Raw genomic sequence first — 19,727 nt, 5'->3', positions numbered from 1 at the left:
TAGCGCATCAGTGGCCGAGATCAGAATGATGCGGCTAAAGGAGAAGGTGGAGGATCTGGAGAACCGCTCCCAGAGACAAAACCTAAAAATCATGGGGATGCCCGATGATATCGAGGGAGCAACTGATGGCTCATATGTAGCCAAGTTGCTGGAGAAGTTGATGGAGGAGAGGTGTCTCGGTGTGGGCACCAATTTGCGGTAATCGTAGATTTGCACCGGGAGGGGTTGGATGCCATATTTCGGGGGTGGCGACGGGGAGGGATTGAGCAGTTTAGGGACCTGTTTGTGGGGAGTAGATTTTCTAGTTCAGAGGAATTGGAGGAGGAATACGAGCTGCCCAGTGGGAGCAGTTTACAATATCATAGAATTTACAGTGCAGAAGGAGGCCATTCGGCCCATCGAGTCTGCACCGGCTCTTGGAAAGAGCACCCTACCCAAGGTCAACACCTCCACCTTATCCCCATAACCCAGTAACCCCATCCAGCACTAAGGGCAATTTTGGACACTAAGGGCAATTTATCATGGCCAATCCACCTAACCTGCACATCTTTGGACTGTGGGAGGAAACCGGAGCACCCGGAGGAAACGCACGCACACACGGGGAGGATGTGCAGACTCCGCACATACAGTGACCCAAGCCGGAATCGAACCTGGGACCCTGGAGCTGTAAAGCGATTGTGCTATCCACAAGGCTACCGTGCTGCCTAATAGTTGCAGGTCCGGGATTATGTGAGGAATCAGTTGCCGTCCTTTCCCGATCTGCCGCCCCCAGGATTGCAGGATAAGGTGGTGTCGAAGGAGGAAGTGTGGGAAGGCAAGGTGTCTTGAGATTTACAAGGAGTTAATGGACTAGGAGGAAGCCCCGATAGGAGAAGTCAGGAGGAAATGGGAGGAGAAGTTGTGGGGGGAAATGGAGGCTGGGTTGTGGGAAGAGGCTCTGAGGAGGGTGAATGCATCCTTGTCATGCACAGGGTCTTATCCAGTTTAAGATAGTTTATAGGGCACATGTGGCGGTTGCCAGGTTGAGTAGGTCCTTGAGTGGGTGTGGGCAGGTGTGCGCGGGAAGGCCTGGAAACCATGTCCGCATGTTCTGGGCATGTCCAATGCTGAAGGGGTTCTGGCAGGAGTTCGCGGACTTAATATCCGATGTGGTGAAGGTAAAGGTGGCCGGCCTCGAGTCCAAAAGTGGCGACATTTGGTGTGTCAGAAGACCCAGGAGTCCAGGGAGTGAGAGGGGCCAACGTTATGGCCTTTGCCTCCCTGGTAGCCCAGAGACGGATTTTGCTGGAATGGAGGGACCCGGAGCCATCAAAGGTGGGGGTGTAGGTGAGCAACCTGGTGGAGTTCCTAGGGTTGGAGAAAATTAAGTTTGCCTTAAGAGGGTCAGTTGATGGGTTTGCATGGAGGTGGTTGCTGTTTATCGACTTTTTCAAGGAAGATTGAGGTGTCAGTGGAGGGGGCGGGGGGGGGGGGGGGTGGAGGATAAAGGGGTTAAAATGGGAAAGGAAGGATGGAGGAGGGGAATGGCAGGGAGGTTGGGGTGTTTGGGTAGTTATTTATTTCTTATGAGGTTTCTGTTTGTTCTTACTCGTGTTGGTTTGTGTTTAATGTTTATACAAATGCCTTAATAAAGATATTTTAAAAAGCTATTTTCCACATTGCTGGGTAAAGGCTAGTGTTGTAGGTGGAACAACTTGGCTAAGGGCTCATCTAATTTTAGAGCACACGTCTTCAGTACTATTGCTGGAATGTAGTCAGAGCCCATAGCCTTTGTAGTATCCAGTTCCTTCAGCCGTTTATTGATATCACGTGGAGTGAATTGAATTGGCAGAAGACTGGCATCTGTGATGCTGGGGACAACAGGAGGTGACCAAGATGTATAATCCACTCAGCACTTACGGCTGAAGATTGTTGAAAGTTCTTCAGCCTTATCTGTTGCACTGATATCCTGGGTTCCTCCACCATTGAGAATGGGAATATTTATGGAGCCTCCTTCTTCAGTTATTTATTTATTTGTCCACCACCATTCATGACAGGATGTGGCAAGACTGAAGAGCTTAGATCTGATCCATTGGTCATCAGATCACTTAGCTCTGTCTACCATCTGTTGTTTTCGCTGGTTTGACATGCAGTAGTTCTGTGCTGCAGCTTGACCAAGTATTCACCTCAGTTTTAGGTATGCCTGGTGCTGTTCCTGGCATCCTCTCCTGCACTCTTCATTGAACCAGAGTTCATCTCCTAGTTTGTTGGTGATGGTAAAGTGGCGGATATGTCGGACCATGAGGTTAGAAATTGTGGTTGTATACAATTCTGATGCTGCTGATGGTCCACCGCATGGATGCCCAGTTTTGGGTTGCTGGATCTGTTCAAAATCTATCCTATTTAGCACGATGGTACTATCACACAAAACAGTGTAGGGTTTCCTCAATATGAAAACAGGACATGGTCTCCACACGGACTTGTAGTGGTTACTCCTACCAATACTGTCATGGACAGATGCAACTGGGCCTTATGTTGGTTCCCTCACCACTTGCTGCAGACCCAGACTAGCTGCTGTGTCCTTTAGGACTTGGCCAGCTCAGTCAGTAGTGGTGTTACCGAGCCATTCTTGGTGATAGACATTGAAGTCGTTCCTCTAGAATACAGTCTATGCCCGAGTCACTCTCAGTGCTTCCTACAATTGGTGTTCAACATGAAGGAGTACTAATTCATCAGATGAAGGAGGCTCATAGGTGGCAATCAGCATGGAACATCTTCATGCATGACCATACCTTGGATTTGTAAATAGTTAAACAGTTCATGTTTAAATCTACAAATATAAAGCTCTCCTCATTAAGACAGCTAAAGAACTGTGCCTGGCCCCTTTAAGGGGATGGGCATGAACCCAGCCAATAAGGAGTATGCACGAGGCTCTGGGAGCAGATCCTGGGCAGTGTGGACCAGAGAGCCGAAGTGTTAAGATCTGTTGGTTTTTTTTCATTAATGGGATGTGGGCATCGCTAGTTAGCCCAGCATTTATTGCCCATCCCTAGTTGCCCTTCAGAAGGTAGTGGTGAGTTGCCTTTTTTGAACCGCTGCAGTCCTTGAAGTGTCAGTCCACCCACTGTGCTGTTAGGGAGGGAGTTCCAGAATTTTGCCCCAGCGTCAGTGAAGGAGTGGCGATATATTTCCAAGTCAGTGGGGTGAATGGCTTGAAGGGGCACCTCCAGTTGGTGGGGTTCCCAGTTTTCTACTGCTCTTGTCCTTCCAAATGGTAGCAGTCATGGGTTTGGAAGGTGCTATCTAAAAGACCTTGGTGAGTTACTGCTGTGCATCTTGTAGATGGTGCACACTGCTGCTACTGTTCATCAGTGATGAAGGATTTGAATATTTGTGGAAGGATGAGCAATCAAGTGGGTTGCTTTGTCCTGGATGGTGTCAAGCTTCTTGGATGTTGTTGGAGTTGCACTCATCCAGGCAAGTGACTTGTGCCTGGTAGATGGTGGACAGGGCTTTGGGGGATCAGGAGGTAAGTTACTCGCCCTAGGATTCCTAGCCTTTGACCTTCCCTGGTAGCCACAGTATTAATATGGCTAGTCCAGTTCAGTTTCTGATCAATGGCAACCCCACCAGGGGTTTCAGTGATGGTAATGCCATTGAATGTAGATGTCATTGCCTGGCACTTGTGTGGCACGGATGTAATTTGTCACTTGCCTGCCCAAGCCTGGATATTGTCCAGGCCTTGCTGCATTTGGACATGGATTGCTTCATTATCGGAGGAGCTGCAAATGATGCTGAACATTGTGCAGTCATCCACAAACATTCCCACTTCTGACCTTATGATGGAAGGAAGGTCATGATGAAGCAGCTAAGGATGGTTGGGCCTAGGACACTATTCTGAGGAACTTCTGCAGTGATGTCCTGGAGCAGAAATGATTGACCTCCAACCACCACAACCATCTTCCTTTGTACCAGGTATGACTCCAACCAGCGGAGAGTTTTCCCCCTGATTTCCATTGACTCCAGTTTAGCTAGTGCTCCTTGATGCCATACTCGATCAAATGCTATCTTGATGTCAAGGGCAGTCACTCTTACCTCACCTCTGGCATTCAAAACTTTTGTCCATGTTTGAATCAAGGCTGTTATAAGGTCAGGAGCTGAGTGACCCTGGGGGAACCCAAACTGAGCCTGATAGTGCCGCTTGATAGCACTGTTTAGAGTACCCAATTTTTTTTTTCCAATTAAGGGGCAATTTAGCATGGCCAATCCACCTAACCTGCACACCTTCGGGGTGTGGGGGTGAAACCCACGCAGACACAGGGAGAATGTGCAAACTTCACACGGACAGTGACCCAGTGCCGGGATTCGAACCCGGGTCCTCAGCACCATAGTCCCAGTCCTAACCACTGCGCCACATGCCGCTCCTTGGATAGCACTGTTGATGATTCCTTCCATCACTTTGCTGATGATGGAGAGTAGACTGATAGGGCGGTAGTTGGCTGGGCTGCATTTGTCCCGTTTCTTGTTGCAGGATATACCTCGGAAATTGGGTCACTGTCCGTGCGGAGTTTGCACATTCTCCATCGGCATGAGTCTCACCCCCACAACTCAAAGACGTGCATGGTTGGTGAATTGGCTACGCTAAATTGCCCCTCAATTGGAAAAAAAGAGTTGGGTTCTCTAAATTTATTTTTAAAAAAGAAAATAGGAAAACTGATTTTAAAGAAGTATTAGAACATATCAGAGAAAATACTGTGCTACTGTTGTTACCCTTATGGATAACTTACTGAATAAAATGAAAAAATGTCAATATGCAAGAAAAGCTACCAATTTGCAACTTAAACAATCGCTGGATATTCAGAAACAGAGTTTTGAACAATTAACAGCTGTTTCTACTTTAGAGCACACAAGGAGCAATGAAAAGTCTGGTTGAAGAGATGTTATCAACAACAGAATAATGCAGTCTGTCTTATTGGAATGTAAAGTATGGTTCTTTTTGGAATGCAGTATCTATTTACAATATAAGGTTTCTTTCATAGAATTAGGGCAGCACGGTAGCATTGTGGATAGCACAATCGCTTCACAGCTCCAGGGTCCCAGGTTCAATTCCGACTTGGGTCACTGTCTGTGCGGAGTCTGCACATCCTCCCCGTGTGCGCGTGGGTTTCCTCTGGGTGCTCCGGTTTCCTCCCACAGTCCAAAGATGTGCAGGTTAGGTGGATTGGCCATGATAAATTGCCCTGAGTGTCTAAAATTGCCCTCAGTGTTGGGTGGGGTTACTGGGTTATGGGGATAGGGTGGAGGTGTGGGCTTGGGCAGGGTGCTCTTTCCAAGAGCCGGTGCAGACTCAATGGGCTGAATGGCCTCCTTCTGCACGGTAAATTCTATGAAATCTATGAAATTTACAGTATAGAAGGAGGCCATTCGGTCCATCATGTCTGCACCGGCTCTTGGAATGAACGCCCTACCTAACCCCACACCTCCACCCTATCCCCATAACCCAGTAACCCCACCCAATACTGAGGGCAATTTTGGACACTAAGGGCAATTTAGCATGGCCAATTCACCTAACCTGCACATCTTTGGACTGTGGGAGGAGTCCGGAGCACCTGGAGGCACCCATGCACACACGAGGAGAACGTGCAGACTCCGCACAGATAGTGACCCAAGCTGGGAATTGAACCTGGGACCCTGGAGCTGTGAAGCAATTGTGCTCAGGGCCCAAGGCACCGGCAACTCGGGCAGTCGCCCGGGGCACCATGTGTTAGGGGGCGCCAGAGACTCGGGTCCCGCGCATGCGCAGTTGGGCCGGGGCCAACCAGCGCATGCGCGGTGGCCGCCCTCCCCCAGGGCGGCCCCCTCCGCCCGCCCCCCCCCTTCCGTCCGCCCTCGGGCCCGCCCCCCCCGCCGCCTCGGGCCCGCCCCCCCCGCCGCCTCGGGCCCGCCCCCCCCGCCGCCTCGGGCCCGCCCCCCCGCCGCCTCGGGCTCGCACCCCCCGCCGCCGCCTCGGGCCCACCCCCGCGCCGCCTCGGCCCCGCCCCCCCGCCTCGGCCCCCACCCCCCGCCTCGGCCCCGCCCCCCCCGCCGCCTCGGGCACACCCCCGCGCCGCCTCGGCCCCGCCCCCCCCACGCCGCCTCGGCCCCGCCCCCCGCCTCGCCCCCGGCCCCACCCCCCCCACACCGCCTCGGCCCCGCCCCCCCCACCTCGGCCCCGCCCCCCCGCCTCGGCCCCGCCCCCTGCTCCCTCGGCCCCCCCCGGCTCCCTCGGCCCCGCCCCCCCCGAAGGGCGCCGAAGTTCAGCTTGCCCGGGGCGCCAGCAACCCCAGGGCCGGCGCTGATTGTGTTAACCACTATGCTACCGTGCCGCCCAACTAACAACTTTACAAAGACTTTACTTGATGTGCTTCTAATCATGCATGAAGTGAGACGGCAACTAAGAAAGTTAAGCTACACATGTTGCTGAAAATTAGAGGTAATTTATTGTTTGACAATAAAAGCAAACACAAGTGGCACATGGCACCAATACTGTGTCCACTTGAGATTGTTAAACAAGTTTCAATTAAACCAGAACTTCATTTAATGAAAAATCATAATTTTTCTTATTCCTAGAAAGATCAATCCTGATTTGTTGAATTATCTTCACTGGAAGTAAAACGCACTGAAGATGTCCGGTGCGCTGTATGAGGGTGGTTGCATTAAAGGTGGCTCCCGCTAAGGTCCCGATATTTCAGTCCTTTTCACCCATCCTTGTCTCAGAATTTTTTTTTTTCAACCCAGCTTATACGAAATAAGCAACGTAGAGAGCATCGGAACTGATCAGAAAAAGCCTGGGAACAGGAGACCTGAAAACGCGTGGAGAATAACGGACCCGGCCAATTTACTGGGCGGGAAAAGTTAGAACAGCTCCAGCTTCAGACCAGAAACTTCGAGAAGAAGAGCGCACTTGGCCATGGACCCGGCCAGAGACAGCGTGGAGAAGAGCGCACCCGGCCAGAGACAGCGTGGAGAAGAGCGCACCCGGCCAGAGACAGCGTGGAGAAGAGCGCACCCGGCCAGAGACAGCGTGGAGAAGGGCGCACCCGGCCAGAGACAGCGTGGAGAAGAGCGCACCTGGCCAGAGACAGCGTGGAGAAGAGCGCACCCGGCCAGAGACAGCGTGGAGAAGAGCGCACCCGGCCAGAGACAGCGTGGAGAAGAGCGCACACGGACAGGGACAGCGCGCAGAACAGTGCACCTGGACAGGGACAGCGCGGAGAACAGCGCACCCGGCCAGGGACAGTGTGGACAACAGTGCACCCGGCCAGGGACAGTGTGGAGAAGAGCACAATCGGCCAGAGACAAGGTGGAGAAGAGCGCACCCGGACAGGGACAGCGCGGAGAAGAGCAGAACTAACCTTTTAGAAATGTGAGAGCAGCTTTGGTACTTTTCATCCTGGGTTTTTGTTGTCTCTCTCCCTGAGGGGGAACATTTTTATTTGGATCATATTAGAACATAGAACATACAGTGCAGAAAGAGGCCATTCGGCCCATCGAGTCTGCACTGACCCACTTAAGCCCTCACTTCCACCCTATCCCCATAACCCCTCTAAACCTTTTTGGTCACTAAGGACAATTTATCATGGCCAATCCACCTAACCTGCACACCTTCGGGGTGTGGGGGTGAAACCCACGCAGACACAGGGAGAATGTGCAAACTTCACACGGACAGTGACCCAGTGCCGGGATTCGAACCCGGGTCCTCAGCACCATAGTCCCAGTCCTAACCACTGCGCCACATGCCGCTCCTTGGATAGCACTGTTGATGATTCCTTCCATCACTTTGCTGATGATGGAGAGTAGACTGATAGGGCGGTAGTTGGCTGGGCTGCATTTGTCCCGTTTCTTGTTGCAGGATATACCTCGGAAATTGGGTCACTGTCCGTGCGGAGTTTGCACATTCTCCATCGGCATGAGTCTCACCCCCACAACTCAAAGACGTGCATGGTTGGTGAATTGGCTACGCTAAATTGCCCCTCAATTGGAAAAAAAGAGTTGGGTTCTCTAAATTTATTTTTAAAAAAGAAAATAGGAAAACTGATTTTAAAGAAGTATTAGAACATATCAGAGAAAATACTGTGCTACTGTTGTTACCCTTATGGATAACTTACTGAATAAAATGAAAAAATGTCAATATGCAAGAAAAGCTACCAATTTGCAACTTAAACAATCGCTGGATATTCAGAAACAGAGTTTTGAACAATTAACAGCTGTTTCTACTTTAGAGCACACAAGGAGCAATGAAAAGTCTGGTTGAAGAGATGTTATCAACAACAGAATAATGCAGTCTGTCTTATTGGAATGTAAAGTATGGTTCTTTTTGGAATGCAGTATCTATTTACAATATAAGGTTTCTTTCATAGAATTAGGGCAGCACGGTAGCATTGTGGATAGCACAATCGCTTCACAGCTCCAGGGTCCCAGGTTCAATTCCGACTTGGGTCACTGTCTGTGCGGAGTCTGCACATCCTCCCCGTGTGCGCGTGGGTTTCCTCTGGGTGCTCCGGTTTCCTCCCACAGTCCAAAGATGTGCAGGTTAGGTGGATTGGCCATGATAAATTGCCCTGAGTGTCTAAAATTGCCCTCAGTGTTGGGTGGGGTTACTGGGTTATGGGGATAGGGTGGAGGTGTGGGCTTGGGCAGGGTGCTCTTTCCAAGAGCCGGTGCAGACTCAATGGGCTGAATGGCCTCCTTCTGCACGGTAAATTCTATGAAATCTATGAAATTTACAGTATAGAAGGAGGCCATTCGGTCCATCATGTCTGCACCGGCTCTTGGAATGAACGCCCTACCTAACCCCACACCTCCACCCTATCCCCATAACCCAGTAACCCCACCCAATACTGAGGGCAATTTTGGACACTAAGGGCAATTTAGCATGGCCAATTCACCTAACCTGCACATCTTTGGACTGTGGGAGGAGTCCGGAGCACCTGGAGGCACCCATGCACACACGAGGAGAACGTGCAGACTCCGCACAGATAGTGACCCAAGCTGGGAATTGAACCTGGGACCCTGGAGCTGTGAAGCAATTGTGCTCAGGGCCCAAGGCACCGGCAACTCGGGCAGTCGCCCGGGGCGCCATGTGTTAGGGGGCGCCAGAGACTCGGGTCCCGCGCATGCGCAGTTGGGCCGGGGCCAACCAGCGCATGCGCGGGGGCCGCCCTCCCCCAGGGCGGCCCCCCCCGCCCGCCCCCCCCCTTCCGTCCGCCCTCGGGCCCGCCCCCCCCCGCCGCCTCGGGCCCGCCCCCCCCGCCGCCTCGGGCCCGCCCCCCCCGCCGCCTCGGGCCCGCCCCCCCCGCCGCCTCGGGCTCGCACCCCCCGCCGCCGCCTCGGGCCCACCCCCGCGCCGCCTCGGCCCCGCCCCCCCCGCCTCGGCCCCACCCCCCCGCCTCGGCCCCGCCCCCCCCGCCGCCTCGGGCACACCCCCGCGCCGCCTCGGCCCCGCCCCCCCACGCCGCCTCGGCCCCGCCCCCCCGCCTCGCCCCCGGCCCCACCCCCCCCACACCGCCTCGGCCCCGCCCCCCCCACCTCGGCCCCCGCCCCCCCCGCCTCGGCCCCGCCCCCTGCTCCCTCGGCCCCCCCCCGGCTCCCTCGGCCCCGCCCCCCCCGAAGGGCGCCGAAGTTCAGCTTGCCCGGGGCGCCAGCAACCCCAGGGCCGGCGCTGATTGTGTTAACCACTATGCTACCGTGCCGCCCAACTAACAACTTTACAAAGACTTTACTTGATGTGCTTCTAATCATGCATGAAGTGAGACGGCAACTAAGAAAGTTAAGCTACACATGTTGCTGAAAATTAGAGGTAATTTATTGTTTGACAATAAAAGCAAACACAAGTGGCACATGGCACCAATACTGTGTCCACTTGAGATTGTTAAACAAGTTTCAATTAAACCAGAACTTCATTTAATGAAAAATCATAATTTTTCTTATTCCTAGAAAGATCAATCCTGATTTGTTGAATTATCTTCACTGGAAGTAAAACGCACTGAAGATGTCCGGTGCGCTGTATGAGGGTGGTTGCATTAAAGGTGGCTCCCGCTAAGGTCCCGATATTTCAGTCCTTTTCACCCATCCTTGTCTCAGAATTTTTTTTTTCAACCCAGCTTATACGAAATAAGCAACGTAGAGAGCATCGGAACTGATCAGAAAAAGCCTGGGAACAGGAGACCTGAAAACGCGTGGAGAATAACGGACCCGGCCAATTTACTGGGCGGGAAAAGTTAGAACAGCTCCAGCTTCAGACCAGAAACTTCGAGAAGAAGAGCGCACTTGGCCATGGACCCGGCCAGAGACAGCGTGGAGAAGAGCGCACCCGGCCAGAGACAGCGTGGAGAAGAGCGCACCCGGCCAGAGACAGCGTGGAGAAGAGCGCACCCGGCCAGAGACAGCGTGGAGAAGGGCGCACCCGGCCAGAGACAGCGTGGAGAAGAGCGCACCTGGCCAGAGACAGCGTGGAGAAGAGCGCACCCGGCCAGAGACAGCGTGGAGAAGAGCGCACCCGGCCAGAGACAGCGTGGAGAAGAGCGCACACGGACAGGGACAGCGCGCAGAACAGTGCACCTGGACAGGGACAGCGCGGAGAACAGCGCACCCGGCCAGGGACAGTGTGGACAACAGTGCACCCGGCCAGGGACAGTGTGGAGAAGAGCACAATCGGCCAGAGACAAGGTGGAGAAGAGCGCACCCGGACAGGGACAGCGCGGAGAAGAGCAGAACTAACCTTTTAGAAATGTGAGAGCAGCTTTGGTACTTTTCATCCTGGGTTTTTGTTGTCTCTCTCCCTGAGGGGGAACATTTTTATTTGGATCATATTAGAACATAGAACATACAGTGCAGAAAGAGGCCATTCGGCCCATCGAGTCTGCACTGACCCACTTAAGCCCTCACTTCCACCCTATCCCCATAACCCCTCTAAACCTTTTTGGTCACTAAGGACAATTTATCATGGCCAATCCACCTAACTTGCACATCTTTGGACTGTGGGAGGAAACCGGAGCACCCGGAGGAAACCCTGCAGACACGGGGAGAGCGTGCAGACTCCGCACAGACAGTGACCCAGTGGGGAATCAAACCTGGGACCCTGGTGCTGTGAAGCCACAGTGCTATCCACTTGTGTTACCGTGCTGCCCCTGTATATTGTTTCGGATTTTTTTTCTCTCTGATTTTTTTTTTCTCTCAGGCTTTTACCCTAGAAGCTTACTGTGGCAATGAACTGTCAACAATGAAGAAGGAAGAAATCTTAGGCAGAGAGCCTGGTAAAAAACCATGTGGGAGACAAGATGGTGGAAGAATCAGGTGCGCCCAACTCCTTAAAAACCCTGACGAAGGAGCTGGAAAAAGTAAGAAAACATGGATGCAGATTCGAGAGGCAGGGCAGGGAACTGAAGTAGATGGGTTGGGCCCACTCTGGGTGCAGTTGGGCAAAACTGTCAGGACTGTGAAGGAGCAAAGTGAGACACTAAATAAAGGGAACTTCCGGTGGCGGCCATAGTTTGAGTGGTCGCACACACAGCAACTTCGACTTGAAAGTGTAGAAAAGAGTTCTTTTTACCCGAAATCGGGTGTTACTTGGGCAGAAGGTCAGAGGAGAAGTTCCCCCTGCGAGTGCCATGTCTGCTGGTTACCAAGCCCGGCAGTAGGTGGAGGACTTGGCCAAGGAGTTGGGACAGACCTGTGGCGCAGCAGCTAGTGGAAAGATGGCGGAGGGGGAAGGGTCAGTGCAAGTAACAAAGCCCCAGATGGAACAGTTGATGCCCTTCATCAATGAAGAGTTCCGCCAGCAGAAGAAGGATATGCAAGAGGATCAATCGAAGGCAATCGAAGTGGCTGTGGCACCCCTGAAGGGGTCGATGGAGAGGATGAATAGAAATGTTTGGAGGCACAGGGTCACAGATCTGAGAGATTGAGAGGGTGATGTTGGATCACAGCGATAGAATGTTGGCACTGGAGGCGGAGGTGGGGCTCTTAGGAAACCTTTGCAAGATGTTGAAAGGAAAGGTGGAGGAGCAGGACAACAGGTCGAGAAGGCAATATCTGCAAATAGGGCCTGCCTGAAGGAGTGGAAGGTGCGAGTGTCACGAGGTACTTTTTGAGGATGCTGGTGGGGCTGGTGGCAGATGGGGTGCTGGATATGGCCCCTGAGGTGGACAGAGTGTACAGGTCTCTGAGGCAGAAGACAAGAGATGGGGAGCTGCCATGGGCTGTGATCGTGAGGCTCCACAAGTTTGTGGAAAGAGAGAAGATTCTGCAGTGGGCCAGGGAGAAGCACAACTGTGAATGGGAGGGGAACAAGGTCCGAATGTACCAGGACATTGAAGCCTGAACTGGTAAAACGGCGTGCGGGGTTCAACAAAGCCAAGGCAGTGCTGTATCAACAGCGGATCAGGTTTGGGGTTCTCTACCTGGCGAAATGATGGATGACTTACGAAGGCTGGGGGTACTATTTTGAGACCCCCAGAAGCGGCCAATGACTTCATCAAGAAGCACAAACTGGGGAAGAACAGAACAATATGGGGATACGCAGGTGCTGGCATTTTGGAGTAATGGAGAACACGGGTAGGGTTGGTGTTCGAGGAAGGGGGCTTTTTTATTTTTCTCTGATGAGGAGGGTGTTATTTTTTCTGTTGGTTCGACAATGGGAAGCAGGATTAAAACGTTTGTGAGGGGACATCTGTCCTCACCCCCCTCCTGCTTGTGGCTGTGTTTTTTCTTTTGTTTGTCTTTGGGGGATGTGACCTGTGGTTCGAGATGTGTCTTTGTTTGGGTGGGGGAGGGGGAGGTCAGCGGGCAGCCTTCTTCATAGAACTGAGAGGTGAGCATGGGGGAGGGTGGGTTCGTAGGAGGAGCGTTTGGGTAGGAGTTGCCACGCTGGCAGGTAATGCTGGTGAACTGACGTGAGGTGGAGGAGAAAGCAGAGAGAGGTGGCGATAGGGGGTGTGGGAGGGAATGGGGGGGGGGGGGGAGGTTGGCTGGGGGGGGGGGGAGGGAGGGAGGTGCGACGCAGCGAGGTTGGAGAAGAAACATGATCAGGGGCGGTGAAAGGGGCCATCTTAGATCGGCCAGGTACAGGGTGAAATTAACAGCGGGGAGCAGAAAGGGGAGGATGGTGAGTGATAGAGGGTAATGGAGGCGCAGTTCGGCTGATAACATGCACTGTGCGAGGGCTCAATGGACAGAATGGGATCCGGAGGCCAGGAAGATCCGCTGGTTGGCGGGATGGACCGCGATGGAGCAGAGCCTTACCGTGTCCGGATGGATGAAGCTATCGGTGCCCCCGGAGTCAAGTAGGCAGTAGGTCGTGTGGCCGTTGATGAGCACCGTCGTTGAAGTGGTAGCCAGGTTGCGAGGACGGGATTGGTCGAGTGTCATGGAGGCGAGTAGTGGGCGATCGACCGAAGAGTCCGAAGAGTCCGATGAGTAGCGGCAGCGACCCAGGTCCCGTGGTCCAGTCCCAAGGGGAGGACAAAATGGCGGCGTCCGAAGTACTTGTGGGGAAAAAGATGGCCACGCCCATGCAGCGCACGTTGTGGGGCCGGGGCAAGATGGCGGCGACCATGGAGCGCACGTGGCGGAGTCAGGGCAAGATGGTGGCGCCCACTGATCGCACGTGGAGTCGGGGGAGGAAGATGGCCGCGCCCATGGTGCGCACATTACGGGGGCGGCAAAAAATGGTGGCGCCCACTGATCGCACGTGGACCTGGGGGAAGAAGATGGCGATGCCCACTGGTCGCACGTGGCCCCGGGAGCAGCAGACGGCGGGGCCCATTGCGTGATCGGCTGGGGAGAGGGGGAGAGGTCGGGCGCGATAGCAACAACTGCGCGGGCTTGACACACCGCTGCAAAGTGGCTTTTCTTGCCACAGGATTTGCAGGTCGCGGCGCGGGCCGGGCAGCGCTGGCGGGGGTGCTTCTGCTGGCCGCAGAAGTAGCAGTGGGGACTCCCAGGGTGCGTGGTGTGGCGAGCAGCGCAGGCATACTGCGTGAGAGCGGCCCCAGTCGTGGGGGTCGGTTGCGGGGTTCACGAGGGGTAGGATGGGTGGGCCGCGCAGTAGGATGGGTGGATGGGGTAGGATTGCACGTTACGGGAAGCGACCATCATAGACAGCGCTAAAGTCTTTGTCGCCGCTAGATCGAGCGCGGCCCCTTCCAGCAGTTGTTGCCGGATGGGGTCCGATGCAATACCCGTCACAAAGGCATCTCACATGAGGAGGTTGGAATGTTCCGTGGCCTGGCACTCGCAGTCCCGTACTAGAGGGATAAGGGCCCGCCAGAAGTCCTCAATTGACTCACCCGGTTGCTGGACGCGAGTGGAGAGTACGTGCCTCGCAAACAGAGTGTTCGTCGACTGGACGTAATTTTCTTTGAGCAGTTCCATAGCACGGGTGTAGGTCGGCGCGTCCTGTATCAGCGGAAACACACTGGAGCTCAACCTTGAGTAAAGTAGTTGCACTTTCTGAGCTTCCGATGGTGCAGGGTCCGCTGAGGTGATGTAGGACTTGAAGACAGCCAGTCAGTGGTTAAAGTCTTTCCTGGCGTTCGGCGATTGCGGATCCAGCTGAAGGCGGTCGGGTTTAATTCTGATGTCCATGATTTGTGAAATCTCACGGTAATAAATTAATGCGCTAACAATTGCACACAAAGACACAAATCGGTACAAGAGAGGCTTTATTACCGTGAGATGTTATTCCCTCGACTGCAGCTGTAGAATGGCAGCTCAGGAGAGCTCATGAATATTTATACTGCTCCCCGTGGGCGGAGCTAGCCGGCAGGGGCTTACCGGCAAACCTGTTATACAGGTACTGTTGTACATCCCCTAATACACGCACACACATATATATACAGTGGTGGATCACCACAGGGTGGAGGGGGCAGAATAGGCGGGGATAGTAATCTCGGGTCATGCGTCCTACCGGCTGGAGATTCAGCTTAGATTGGGACGGGAGCAGAGGTCAGCGGGGGGAGGCTTGATTCGGGGTTGTTAGCAGATAGAGGGTTTTGTGATTAAAGAATGGGCAGTGATTAAAGATTATGTAGAACTGAACCAAGATGGGGAGGTGTCAGCGGCCACATTTTGGGAAACGCTAGGTTGACGATGGGGAGGGCGGTAGGACAGCAGCATAGGGCAAGAGGGGTGCTGTACAAATATGGGGAGAAGGCAAGTCGAACGATAGCGTATCAGCTGCGGAGGCAGGCCGTGTCCAGGGAAATATTGAAGACTGACGCGGGGATATAGTGTCGGAGCCGCAGAAGATAAACAAGGTCTTTAGGGATTATTATAAGGAGCTGTACAGGGCGGACCGGGGGAGGGGGGGGGGGGTGGTTGAGAGGGGGACATGGGATGGTTTTTAGACAAACTGGAGTTTCCACAGTTGGAGGAAAAGAAGAGAGAGGCGCTTGAGGAACCCTTGGGGCTGAGAGAGGTACTGGACAATATAAAGTCAGGGAAGGCCCTGGGGCCCGATGGTTACCCAGCTGAATTCTATAAGGAGTTTACAACAGACCTGGCACCATGTCTCTTGAGGTGTTTAATGAGATGTTGGAGAAGGCGGAGATGCTGGAGACGATGAGGCAGGTGACGATCACATTGTTACCAAACAAGGGGAAGGACCCATTGGAATATGGGTCGTGTCGGCTCAAATTGCTGTTAAATACGGATGTGAACGTACTGGCTAAGTTGGTGGTGGGAAGGATGGAAGGTTGTGCCCTAGAGTGGTTGCGGAGGATGAAATACATTTTGTAAAGGGTAGGCAGCTTTCTAGTAATATAAGGGGGCTGTTAAACGTGATCATGATCCCGCCAAAAGCTCAGGTGCCGGAGGTAGTGGTGTCCATGGATGTGGAGAAGGCATTTGACCATGTGGAATGGTGGTATCTGTTTGAGGTCCTGGGAAGGTTCGGGTTTGGGCCGAAGTTTGTGGCATGGGTGCATCTGTTATACGTGGTACTGGTGATGAGTGTACGGACCAACGATATGGGCTCACAAAACTTTGAACTGCACAGGGGAACAAGGCAGGGGTGCCCGCATTCGCCGTTGTTGTTTGCGCTGGCTACTAGAGCCTCTGGCAATGACTCTTAGAGAGCCAACAGAGTGGCGAGGGATTACGAGGGGATCAAGGGAGCATCAGGTGTCGCTATATGTGGGCGACCTACTATTGTATGTGTTGTATCTGCTGGAGAGCATGGAAAGGATCATGGGCCTGTTGGGAAAGTTCAAGGCTTGCTCGGCACATAAGAAACATAGGGAAAAGTGAAGTGTTCCCGGTAAATGAGCTGAGTCGGCGAGTCAACCTAGGGCGGTTGCCATTCATGGTGGCCAATTACAGGTGTAGTAACTGGGGATTCAGGTAGTGAGGGAATGGGCAATGCTACATACATGGAATTTAACAAAGCTGGCGGAGGAGGTCAAGGAGGATCTGAAGAGGTGGGACACGTTGCACTTGACTCTGGCAGGAAGGGTCCAAGTGGTGAAGCTTAACATTTTGCCGAGGTTTCTGTTCATATTCCAGACACTTCCGATCTTTGTATTGAAAGCCTTCTTTCGAAAACTGAATATGATTATCTCAGACTTTGTCTGGGTGGGGAAGGTGCCAAGGTTAAGAGGACCCTGTTACGACTTCCGGTTGCGGTGATGTAGAGCTAAGCCGCATGTTCGGTAGCTCCCGCTATTTTTGGTCTTTTGGGCTCTTTTAAGGGCCTCTAGCAGTGCTGGTTGGGCTTTTCCCCATGTGGGAACACTTCCACTAAGATTATCTGCCGGTGGATGGACTGGACCAGGAGCGGAGCGGTCAAAAAATCGGCTTTGGAGCAGAGAAAGGTGCGAGGCAGGAAAAACAAGATGGCGGTGGGCATGGAACCGGCAGCGTGGCAGCAGTGGGCGCAGGAGCAGCAGGAGCTTCTTCAGCGTTGCTTTAGAAAGCTTAAGGCTGAGATCCTAGAACCGTTTAAGGCCTCGCTGGACAAGCTCACGGCGACTCAAGACGACTCAGGGTGCAGAGATCCGAGAGCTACGGCAAAAGGCCTTGGAGCGCGAGGACGAACTCCTGGGCCTGGCAGTGAAGGTGGACTTGCATGAGGCGCTCCACAAAAAGTGGCTAGCGAGGATGGAGGAGATGGAGAACCGCTCCCATCGGAAGAACCTGCGGATTCTGGGCCTCCAGGAGGGGCTGGAAGGTTCGGATTTGGGGGCCTACGTGGCTATGATGCTGAACTCGTTAATGGGCGCAAGGTCGTTCCTGGGACCCTTGGAGCTGGAGGGTGCCCATCGAGTGCTGTTGAGGAAGCCCAGACCGAAAAAGCCGCCTAGGGCGGTGCTGGTCCGTTTTCACCGCTTCGTTGACCGTGAGTGTGTGCTGAGATGGGCGAAGAAGGAAAGGAGCAGCAAGTGGGAGAACGCGGAGATCAGGATCTATCAGGACTGGAGCGCGGAGGTGGCGAAGAGAAGGGCTGGTTTCAATCGGGCGAAGGGAGTGCTTCACAGGAAGGGGGTGAAGTTTGGCTTGCTAAAGCCGGCCCGCTACTGGGCCACTTACAAGGATCGCCAGCTCCGGAGGAGGCCTGGGCCTTTGTCCAGGCAGAGAAGCTGAGGACTGGGGGGCTGGGGAATGATGTACACAGTCCGGAGGCTTTGTCCTCCTTGGTATCCTTTCATTTTTATTGGTTGTGTTTGATGATGCCTTTTTGCTTTTCTGCTTTTTCACTTTTTGGGGCTGTTATTTATTTGGGTGATTTTTTGTTTCTTCACTGGTGGAGGGCTGGGGAGCTGTTCGCAGTCCCGCTGGGTCATGTGCCCGTCTTTTTCCCGTGTGTTGGGTCGGAGGGGCGGGGTTTGGGATGGAAGCGCGGGTTTTCTTCCCGCGCTGGAGGAGCAGTCGGCGGGGCCGGCACTGGGAGGGGGGAATGGTGGTTGTGTTGCATCGGTGGGGGGGGGGGGGGGGGGGGGGGTCGTTGGGTTGGTGGGAGAGCAGCCGGGGTCAGCAGGAGTCGGCTGACTTACGGAAGTACGATGGAAGGGGTTACGCAGCTAGGGGGGGCCCTAGCTTGGGGGAGGAGGGAAATAGGGGGGTACCGGGTTGCTGCTGCAGGGGCCGAAGGGGAACTGCTGGTGATGGGGGAGGTTGGGAGGGGGGTCTGCCACCGTGGGGAACGGGCCTGGGGGGTTCTGCGGGCATGTGGTGAGCCGAGGGAGAGCTATGGCTGACCGGCGCAGAGGGAGGGGGAAGACCCCCCAGATTCGGCTGGTCACATGGAAAGTGAGGGGGCTGAATGGACCGGTGAAGCGGTCCCGGGATTGGGAGCGGACATGGCTATGCTCCAGGAGACACACCTTAAGGCGGCGGATCAGGTGAGGCTGAGAAGAGGGTGGGTTGGGCATGTGTTTCACTCGGGGCTAGATGCGAAGAATCGAGGGGTGGCGATTTTAGTGGGCAAGAGCTTGTCGTTTGTGGTGTCGAGTGTGGTGGCGGACAGTGGAGGTAGATACGTAATGGTGAGTGGTAGGCTTCAAGGGGAATGGGTGGTTCTGGTTAATGTGTACGCCCCCAACTGGGACGATGCGGGCTTCATGTGGCGAATGTTGAGCTCGATCCCGGACCTGGAGACGGGGGGCTTGATCTTGGGAGGGGATTTTAATACTGTGTTGGATCCAGCTCTGGATCGTTCGAGGTCAAGGACGGGCAAGAGGCCGGCGGCAGCCTCAGTGCTGAGGGGGTTCATGGATCAGATGGGAGGTTTTTGAGGCCGGGAGGTAGGGAGTTTTCCTTTTCCTCCCATGTCCACAAGGCTTATTCCCGGATTGACTTTTTTGTTCTCAGCAGGGCGCTAATCCCGAGAGTGATGGGGGCGGAGTATTCGGCGATAGTCATATCTGACCATGCTCCGCATTCGGTGGACCTGGAGCTGGGGGAGGGGAAGGATCAGCGCCCGCTGTGGAGGTTAGATGTGGGGCTTCTGGCAGAGGAGGAAGTATGTGGGCAGGTCCGTAGGGGTATAGAGGGGTATTTGGAAGCTAATGACAACGGGGAGGTGCAAGTTGGAGTGGTCTGGGAAGCGCTGAAGGTGGTGGTTAGAGGGGAGCTGATATCTATTCGGGCGCACAGGGAGAGGGGGGAGAGGGTTGAGAGGGAGAGGTTGGTGGAAGAAATGGTAAGGTGGACAGGAGGTATGCGGATGTCCCGGAAGAGGGGCTTTTGAGGAAGCGTTGCAGTCTCCAAGTGGAGTTCGATATACTGACCACCCAGAAGGCGGAGGCGCAGTGGAGGAGGGCGCAGGGGGCGGTATATGAGTACGGGGAGAAGGCAAGTCGGATGCTGGCCCACCAGCTCCGGAAGCAGGAGGCAGTGAGAGAGATAGGGGGAGTCACAGATGCAGGAGGGAACCTGGTGCGGAGTGGTAGGGACATTAATGGGGTGTTCAGATCCTTTTATGAGGGGTTTTACCGGTCGGTGCCCCTGAGGGAGGTGGGCGGGATGGATCGCTTTCTGGATAAGCTGGAGTTCCCAAAAGTGGAGGATGAGCGGGTGGAGGGTCTGGGGGCCCCAATCGAGGTGGAGGAGCTGATGGAGGCGCTGGGGAGCATGCAGACAGGGAAAGCACCGGGACCTGACGGGTTCCCGGTGGAGTTTTATAAGAAGTTCTCAGACCTGCAGGGCCGGCTGCTTATGAGGACCCTGAATGAGGCGAGGGAGGGGTGGGCTTTGCCCCCGACGATGTCTAG

Source organism: Scyliorhinus canicula, chromosome 8 (genome assembly GCF_902713615.1).
Source record: "Scyliorhinus canicula chromosome 8, sScyCan1.1, whole genome shotgun sequence".
Classification (NCBI taxonomy): domain Eukaryota; kingdom Metazoa; phylum Chordata; class Chondrichthyes; order Carcharhiniformes; family Scyliorhinidae; genus Scyliorhinus; species Scyliorhinus canicula.
This window is presented reverse-complemented; position numbering follows the sequence as displayed.